Here is a 9,163-nt window from a genome sequence, read left to right as displayed (position 1 = left end):
CTTGACACAGAATTTTACTGCTTTAGAGTTAAAAAAATGCCTAACAGGTTTTAAGAGAAGTCGAGCTCCGGGTTTAGACGGGCTTCCTGCAGAATTCTATCTGACCTATTGGGACCTTTTATCATCAGACATTTTAGATGTTTTTAAAGATTTTGAAAAACTCGACCGACTGCCTGACAGTTTTAGAGTGGGAATAGTGACTCTACTTTATAAAAAAAATGATAAGACTGACCTAAAGAATTGGAGGCCCATCACACTTTTAAACTTTGACTGTAAACTTTTTAGCAAGGTTTTAGCGACACGGATGTCCTCTGTTTTAGAGGAGGTAATTCACCCAGACCAAGCTTGTGCCATCTCAGGGAGACAACTCACCGACAGCCTCGTACTGATTCGAGACATCATTGATTACGCTAGAGACAGAAACACCCGGCTTGTCATCTTAAATTTAGACTTTGAAAAAGCATTTGATCGGGTCTCGCATCAATATCTCTTTCAGGTGTTGCAGCCATCGAAAAGGACCCGATTGTTCCTACTTGGTGAGCTTTGCTTGGTTGAGACGCTTGCCCCCCCCCCCCTGCTCCTCGGCTGACCAAGTAGAAACAATCTATTCGATGGCTGCCTTGTCTTGTAAGGCGACTCTACTCAGAGAAGTCACTCTGCAAAGTAGCAAGATTTCTTTTGCACAGACAGAAAGGGCTTCACCCGCAAAGGTAAAGCCTGCCAATAATAGAAACAACTCATTAGTGCTGCTCTCCACGGAAGTCTTTAGTAAAAGGCGAAAGACTTGTATGTTATGAAGAGAAACCAGAGTACGATTATCCGTCACTGCGGGAGCAGGGCATCAGGCTAGTTGGTATAGCCACCTTCCCCATGGTGAGCTTTGCTTGGTTGAGACGCTTTTACTCTATGCAAAAGACAAGGCAGCAACAAGGCAGCAACAAAAACACCACGAGAATCCCGTATTGAGGCTTTGTTCTGACCGCTCATTCGGTGTCGCGTTTCTTTCAAGCAATTCTCCCGGTTAGCCGACACTCGGCTCGCTCCCATAGCCGTGTTAAAGTCTACTTCGCATTCACTCTCTTTTCTCAGCAGACTCTTGGGATTTTATCTATAAAATGAATTCCTTCACTCAAACTATGTTAAAACTGCTTTGTCGTTCATATTTACCATGTCTAGAAAGATTTAAACAAAAAAAACAACGTTGTACTTTGCAGTAAAAGAAAGAGCAAATCTAAAGTTTCAGGAATCCGAGAATAAGCTTACTTTCATGAGTGCTTCACGATTTCGGATTTTGCTATAAAATTAATTCCTTCACTCAAACTAAATTAAAACTGCTAAACCGCTAATCTGTTACATGTAAGGCAGATGTCAAATTCACCGAAATAGGATCTAAGGGTATTCGGCCAATCGAGCTGTAGCAGCTTCGGTAAAAGAGTATAAGTTGAAGAGTTTGTGAATAAAGGTGTGCGCACACATAGTGTGCTGTACGAAAATAGGCAGGGAGCAATGCCGGCTGGGGTATATGTTCTTGTATGTTGTCTGACTGTTTGATTTGAATGTGTTGTGTAAGTGTCCTGTTGAATGTTACATGTTTGGGCTTTGACACGCTTCACTGTGGTTGTTAACTGTGTGGTGTGTCCTGAAATGTTATATGTTTGGGCTGTGTGACATGCTTAATGCTTGTCAGTAGCTACCCACTTATTCATATATAGCAACTGACAACATAAGAAGTCCGGACATACTTTGATAGTAGTTGTAGAAGTATCCTTATTGATAATAGATCACTAATTCATAGTGATAGAACAGTAGATGAACAGGTGCTTGTACATGTCTCACGAAAATAAAATGGGTGTATCATTGCTGATGGCAGAGCAATACTGCCAAACTTATGAGTTCTTGTGGCAAACTTGATTCAGTGTCTTGACGTGTATACGCTGTTTCGCTGACTTGATTGTCACAAGAAACAAAGTGTGTTTGATAAGATCCGACCATTTTATTACGGGAGGATCAGTATGTATGGATTCTGATGTGACTGATAAACCCATTCGTATCTTAAGCATAATCTAATACATGAGACAACGCCCTGGCACACGATAAAAAAAAAAAGAGAGAGAGCGGTTTTGTGTCCCCACAGTCCATAATGTAGAAAAGAGAGAAAAAAGCCTTTCTGATTTGGTGTGTGTGCTCATAGTGCAGAGTGTAGAGAAAAGAAAGCCGTTTTGGTGTCACGGGTGTTGTGACTTACACACACACATTTCTAAATTGAGAAAGGAAATTATTTTAGAGGAAGCACTAGAGTTTAGATCCCACATTTGTTGATAGGCATTCATTTATTTCTTCACTTCTGATGAAGTTTCAACAATAAACAACAAACTTTGTATTATGAGAAAGAACCAGAATCATTCTTCAGGAATCCGAAAATAAGCTCTATTTTATGAGTTATGCACGAATTCGGATTCTCCTATAAAACGAATTCCTTAACTCAAACCAAGTTAAGACTGCTTTGTCCTTCATATTTATTCATGTCTAATCAAGTTTCAACGATAAACAACGTTGTACTTTGTAGAATGAGAAAGAACTTCTTCAGCAATAAGCATCTCTCGACATATGACGAAATACAGATTTTGCTATAAAATTAATTCCTTCTATCAGCCTGACTTAAAACTGTTTGTCCTCCTTATTTATCCACTTCAAATCAAGTTTCAACAATTAAAAAAATTTGTAGTTTGAGAAAGAACAACTTAATCTTCAGCAATCAGTATAAAAAGAGGTGCAAATGCCAACCATACATACCTAAAAGGTGGAGCGGAAGTATTCAGCTGCAAGTAGGTGTGAATGTTCGACCATAATTTGTAAAAAGCGGGTAAGAAAAGGTTCGAATGCCCGACTATATATTAACAAAAGCGGGAGGAGATGTCTTCGGATGAGAGTGGGTGAGAATTTCCAACCATATTCTATAAAATACGGTGAAAAAATATATGTGAATGCCTCATAGAACACTAAAAGCGGAAGTGTTCGGCTGCAAGAAGGTGTGAATGTCCGACTATATTTGGTGAAAAGCAGGTGAAGCAAGGTCTGAATGCCCAACCTTACATCATCAAAAGCGAGATCAGAGGTGTTTGGCTGCAAGAAGGCCATAGTTTGCCAAAAGCGGGTAAGGTGCGAATGACCGACTAAATATCAACAAAAGTGGGGGCGGAGGTCTTCGGATGCAAGTGGGTGTGAATATCCCACCATACAAGTATGGTGGAGAGGAAGCTGTGAATGGCCGACCATAGTAAAAGGCGGGTGAGAGAAGGTGCGAATGTCAAACCATACATAATCAAAAGAAGGAGCGGAGGTGTTCTGCTGTAAGAAGGTGTGAATGTCCAACCATAGTTGGTAAAAAGCGGGTAAGAAAAGGTTAAAATACCCGACTGTACACAATCAATAGCGGGAGCGGAGTTGTTCGGCTACTAAAAGGTGTGAAAGTCCGACCATGGTTTGTAAAAAGCGGGTAAGAAAAGGTGCGAATGCCCAACAATGTATGATCAAAAGAGGGAGTGGAGGTTTTCGGCTGCAAGAAGGTCTGAATGTCCAACCATAATTTGTAAAAACCGGGGAAGAAAAGGCTCGAAAGCCCGACTATACACCATCAAAAGTGGGAGCGGAGGTGTTCAGCTGCAAGACGGTCTGAATGTCAATCAATAATTGCTAGAAAACATGAAAGAAAATTTTCGAATATCAAACTGCACATGATCATAAGCGGGAGAGGAGGTGTTCAGCTGCAAGAAGGTGTGAATGTCTACCCATAATTACTGAAAAATGGGTAAGAAAAGGTGCGAATGCCTAACCATACATCATCAAAAGAGGGAGCGGAGGTGTTCCGCTGTAAGACGGTGTGAATGTCCGACCATAGATGGTAAAAAGCGGGTAAGAAAAGGTTAAATTACCCGACTGTACACAATCAAAAGAGGAAGCGGAGTTGTTCAGCTAAGAGAAGGTGTGAAAGTCCGACCTTGGTTTGTAAAAAGCGGGTAAGAAAAGGTTCGTATGCCCGAATATACACCATCAAAAGCGGAAGCGGAGGTGTTCGGCTGCAAGATATTGTGAACGTCCAACCAAAGTTTGTAAAAAGCAGTTAAGAAAAGGTTCGAATATCTAACCAAACATAATCAAAAGCGGGAGCAGAGCTGTTCAACTGGAAGTAGGTGTGAATGTCAGATCATAATTTGCAAAAAGCTGATGAGAAAGGGTGAGAATGCTCGACTATACACCATCAAATTGCGGTAGGGGATTATTCGGCTGTGAGTAGGTGTGAATCTCCAACCATAATTGCTGAAAAATGTGTTAGAAAAGGTAAAAATGCCGGTCCATACATAATCAAAATCGGGAGAGGTGGTGTTCAGCTGCAAGAAGGTCTAAATGTCCATCAATAATTGCTAGAAAACATGAAAGAAAATTTCCGAAAATCAAACCACACATGATCATAAGTGGGAGAGGAGGTGTTCAGCTGCAAGAAGGTGTGAATGTCCACCCATAATACCTGAAAAATGGGTAAAAAAAAGGTGCGAATGCCCAACCATACATCATCAAAAGCAGGAGTGCATGTGTTCGGCTACAAGAAGGTGTGAGCGTCCAACCAAAGTTTGTAAAAAGCAGTTAAGAAAAGGTTCGAATATCCAACCATACATAATCAAAAGCGGGAGCAGAGCTGTTCGACTGCAAGTAGGTGTGAATGTCAGATCATAATTTGCAAAAAGCTGATGAGAAAGGGTGAGAATGCCCGACTATACACCATCAAATGTGGTAGCGGAGTTGTTCGGCTGTGAGTAGGTGTGAATCTCCAACCATAATTGCTGAAAAATGTGTTAGAAAAGGTAAAAATGCCGGTCCATACATCATCAAAATCGGGAGAGGTGGTGTTCAGCTGCAAGAAGGTCTAAATGTCCATCAATAATTGCTAGAAAACATGAAAGAAAATTTTCGAAAATCAAACCACACGTGCTCATAAGTGGGAGAGGAGGTGTTCAGCTGCAAGAAGGTGTGAATGTCCACCCATAATACCTGAAAAATGGGTAAAAAAAAGGTGCGAATGCCCAACCATACATCATCAAAAGCAGGAGTGCATGTGTTCGGCTACAAGAAGGTGTGAACGTCCAACCAAAGTTTGTAAAAAGCAGTTAAGAAAAGGTTCGAATATCCAACCATACATAATCAAAAGCGGGAGCAGAGCTGTTCGACTGCAAGTAGGTGTGAATGTCAGATCATAATTTGCAAAAAGCTGATGAGAAAGGGTGAGAATGCCCGACTATACACCATCAAATGCGGGAGCGGAGTTGTTCGGCTGTGAGTAGGTGTGAATCTCCGACCATAATTGCTGAAAAATGTGTTAGAAAAGGTAAGAATGCCGGTCCATACATCATCAAAAGCGAGAGAAGTTGTGTTCGGCTGCAAGTAGGTGTGAATGTCCAGCCATAATTACTCACAAACGGGTAAGAAAAGGTAGTATTGCCAGACCATATATGATCAAAACAGGGAGCGGAGGTGGTTCAGCTGCAAGAAGGTTTGAATGTCCGACTAAAGTTCAAATATATTAACAAAAGCGGGAGGAGAGGTCTTCGGATGAAAGTGGTTGAAAATTTCCAACCATAATGTATAAAATGCGGTGAAAAAAAGGTGTGATAGAACACTAAAAGGTGGAGCGGAAGTGTTCGGCTGCAAGAAGGTGTGAATGTCCGACTATATTTGGTGAAAAGCAGGTGAAGCAAGGTCTGAATGCCCAACCTTACATCATCAAAAGCGAGATCAGAGGTGTTTGGCTGCAAGAAGGCCATAGTTTGCCAAAAGCGGGTAAGGTGCGAATGTCCGACTAAATATCAACAAAATTTGGGGCGGAGGTCTTCGGATGCAAGTGGGTGTGAATGTCCGACTATATTTGGTGAAAAGCAGGTGAAGCAAGGTCTGAATGCCCAACCTTACATCATCAAAAGCGAGATCAGAGGTGTTGGGCTGCAAGAAGGCCATAGTTTGCCAAAAGCGGGTAAGGTGCGAATGTCCGACTAAATATCAAAAAAATTTGGGGCAGAGGTCTTCGGATGCAAGTGGGTGTGAATATCCAACCATACAAGTATGGTGGAGAGGAAGCTGTGAATAGCCGACCATAGTTTGGAAAAAGCGGGTAAGAAAAGGTTTGAATACCCGAACATACACCATCAAAAGAGGGAGCGGAGGTGTTCCGCTGTACGAAGGTGTGAATGTCCGACCATAGTTGGTAAAAAGCGGGTAAGAAAAGGTTAAAATACCCGACTGTACACAATCAATAGCGGGAGTGGATGTGTTCGGCTACAAGAAGGTGTGAAAGTCCGACCATGGTTTGTAAAAAGCGGGTAAGAAAAGGTGCGAATGTCCGACAATGTATGATCAAAAGAGAGAGCGGAGGTTTTCGGATACAAGAAGGTTTGAATGTCCCACCATAGTTTGTAAAAAGCGGGTAAGAAAAGGTTCGAATGCCCGACTATACACCATCAAAAGCGGGAGCAGAGGTGTTCCGCTGTAAGACGGTGTGAATGTCCGACCATAGTTGGTAAAAAGCGGGTAAGAAAAGGTTAAAATACCCGACTGTACACAATCAATAGCAGGAGCGGAGTTGTTCGGCTACAAGAAGGTGTGAAAGTCCGACCATGGTTTGTAAAAACCGGGAAGAAAAGGCTCGAAAGCCCGACTATACACCATCAAAAAGAAGGTTTGAATGTCCATCAATAATTGCTTTAAAACAAGAAAGTAAATTTTCGAATATCAAACCGTACATGATCATAAGCGGGAGAGGAGGTGTTCCGCTGTAAGACGGTGTGAATGTCCGACCAAAGTTGGTAAAAAGCGGGTAAGAAAAGGTTAAAATACCCGACTGTACACAATCAATAGCGGGAGCGGAGTTGTTCGGCTACTAAAAGGTGTGAAAGTCCGACCCTGGTTTGTAAAAAGCGGGTAAGAAAAGGTTCGAATGCCCGAACATACACCATCAAAAGAGGTAGCGGAGGTGTTCCGCTGTAAGACGGTGTGAATGTCCGATCATAGTTGGTAAAAAGCGGGTAAGAAAAGGTTAAAATACCCGACTGTACACAATCAAAAGAGGGAGCGGAGTTGTTCAGCTAAGAGAAGGTGTGAACGTCCGACCAAAGTTTGTGAAAAAGCAGTTAAGAAAAGGTTCGAATATCTAACCAAACATAATCAAAAGCGGGAGCAGAGCTGTTCGACTGCAAGTAGGTGTGAATGTCAGAGAATAATTTGCAAAAAGCTGATGAGAAAGGGTGAGAAATCCCGAATATACACTATCAAAACCGGAAGCGTAGGTGTTCGGCTGCAAGAAGGTGTGAACGTCCGACCAAAGTTTGTGAAAAAGCAGTTAAGAAAAGGTTCGAATATCTAACCAAACATAATCAAAAGCGGGAGCAGAGCTGTTATGTATAAAATGAATTCCTTCACGCAAACTAAGTTAACACTGCTTTGTCCTTCATATGTACCCTTTTCTACATATATTTCAAGCATAAACCTTCTCATACTACCCTGAATGAGAAAGAGCCAAACTTGTGATTAAGCCATACGACCCTTTTGAGGAGTTCTGCATGGTTTGGGATTTTATCTATAAAATTAATTCCTTCACTCAAACTATGTTAAAACGGCTTTTACCTTCATATTTATCAATGTCTCGATAGATTTAAACAAAAAAACAACGTTGTACTTTGCAATAAAAGAAAGAGCAAATCAAAAGTTTTAGGAATCCGAGAATAAGCTTATTTTCATGAGTTCTGCACGATTTCGGATTTTATGTATAAAATGAATTCATTCACTCAAACCAAGTTAAAACTGCTTTTTCCTTCATATTTATCAATGTCTAGATCGACTTCAACAAAGAACAACATTGTATTTTGCAGTAGAAGAAAGAGCAAAACTGAAGGATCAGGAATCCGAGAATAAGCTTCTTTTCATACGTTCTGCATGATTTGGGATTTTATGTATAAAATGAATTCATTCACTCAAACCAAGTTAAAACTGCTTTTTCCTTCATATTTATCAATGTCTAGATCGACTTCAACAAAGAACAACATTGTATTTTGCAGTAGAAGAAAGAGCAAAACTGAAGGATCAGGAATCCGAGAATAAGCTTCTTTTCATACGTTCTGCATGATTTGGGATTTTATGTATAAAATGAATTCCTTCACTCAAACTAAGTTAACACTGCTTTGTCCTTCATATGTACCCATTTCTACATATATTTCAAGCATAAACTTCCTCATACTACCCTGAATGAGAAAGAGCCACACTTGTGATTAAGCCATACGCCCCTTTTGAGGAGTTCTGCATGATTTGGGATTTTATCTATAAAATCAATTCCTTCACTCAAACTATGTTAAAACGGCTTTTACCTTCATATTTATCAATGTCTCGATAGATTTAAACAAAAAAACAACGTTGTACTTTGCAGTAAAAGAAAGAGCCAATCAAAAGTTTTAGGAATCCGAGAATAAGCTTATTTTCATGAGTTCTGCACGATTTCGGATTTTATGTATAAAATGAATTCATTCACTCAAACCAAGTTAAAACTGCTTTTTCATTCATATTTATCAATGTCTAGATCGACTTCAACAAAGAAAAACATTGTATTTTGCAGTAGAAGAAAGAGCAAAACTGAAGTTTCCTGAACTGATCAGGAATCCGAGAATAAGCTTATTTTCTTATGGGCAAGTGGGAACTGCTTTGTCCTTCATATTTATCAATGTGTAGATGGATTTCAACTTCTTCAAAGTCCAATGTTTTTCTTTGTTGAAGTCGATCTAGAAATTGATGAATATGGAAGGACAAAGCAGTTTTAACTTGGTTTGAGCAAAGCAATTCATTTTATAGCAAAATCCGAAATCGTGCAGAACTCATGAAAGCAGGCTTATACTCGGATTCCTGAAACTTTAGATTTGCTCTTTCTTTTACTGCAAAGTACAACGTTGTTTTTTGTTTAAATCTTTGTAGACATGGTAAATATGAAGAACAAATCAGTTTTAACATAGTTTGAGTGAAGTAATGCATTTTATAAGCAAAATCATGCAGAACTCACGAAAAGCTTTTTCTCGCTTTTCACTGCTTTTTACAAACTTTGGTCGGACGTTCACACCTTCTTGCATCCGAACAC

The 9,163-nt window shown here is 40.3% G+C and overlaps 1 non-coding gene across 1 annotated transcript; it reads right to left on the bottom strand.

The window, feature by feature from the left end:
* Window positions 1-699: 699 nt before the first annotated feature.
* Window positions 700-813, bottom strand: LOC140288057 (U5 spliceosomal RNA). The gene has a single exon (XR_011911962.1). It is a non-coding gene; the product is annotated as a U5 spliceosomal RNA (small nuclear RNA).
* Between the last annotated feature and the right edge of the window lie 8,350 nt (window positions 814-9,163).

The sequence above is a fragment of the Leuresthes tenuis genome, unplaced genomic scaffold, assembly GCF_036924035.1.
Source record: "Leuresthes tenuis unplaced genomic scaffold, fLeuTen1.0.hap1 SCAF_210, whole genome shotgun sequence".
Taxonomy (NCBI): Eukaryota; Metazoa; Chordata; class Actinopteri; order Atheriniformes; family Atherinopsidae; genus Leuresthes; species Leuresthes tenuis.
The sequence above is the reverse complement of the archived record's forward strand: the minus strand, read 5'-3'. Positions and strand labels throughout refer to the sequence as shown.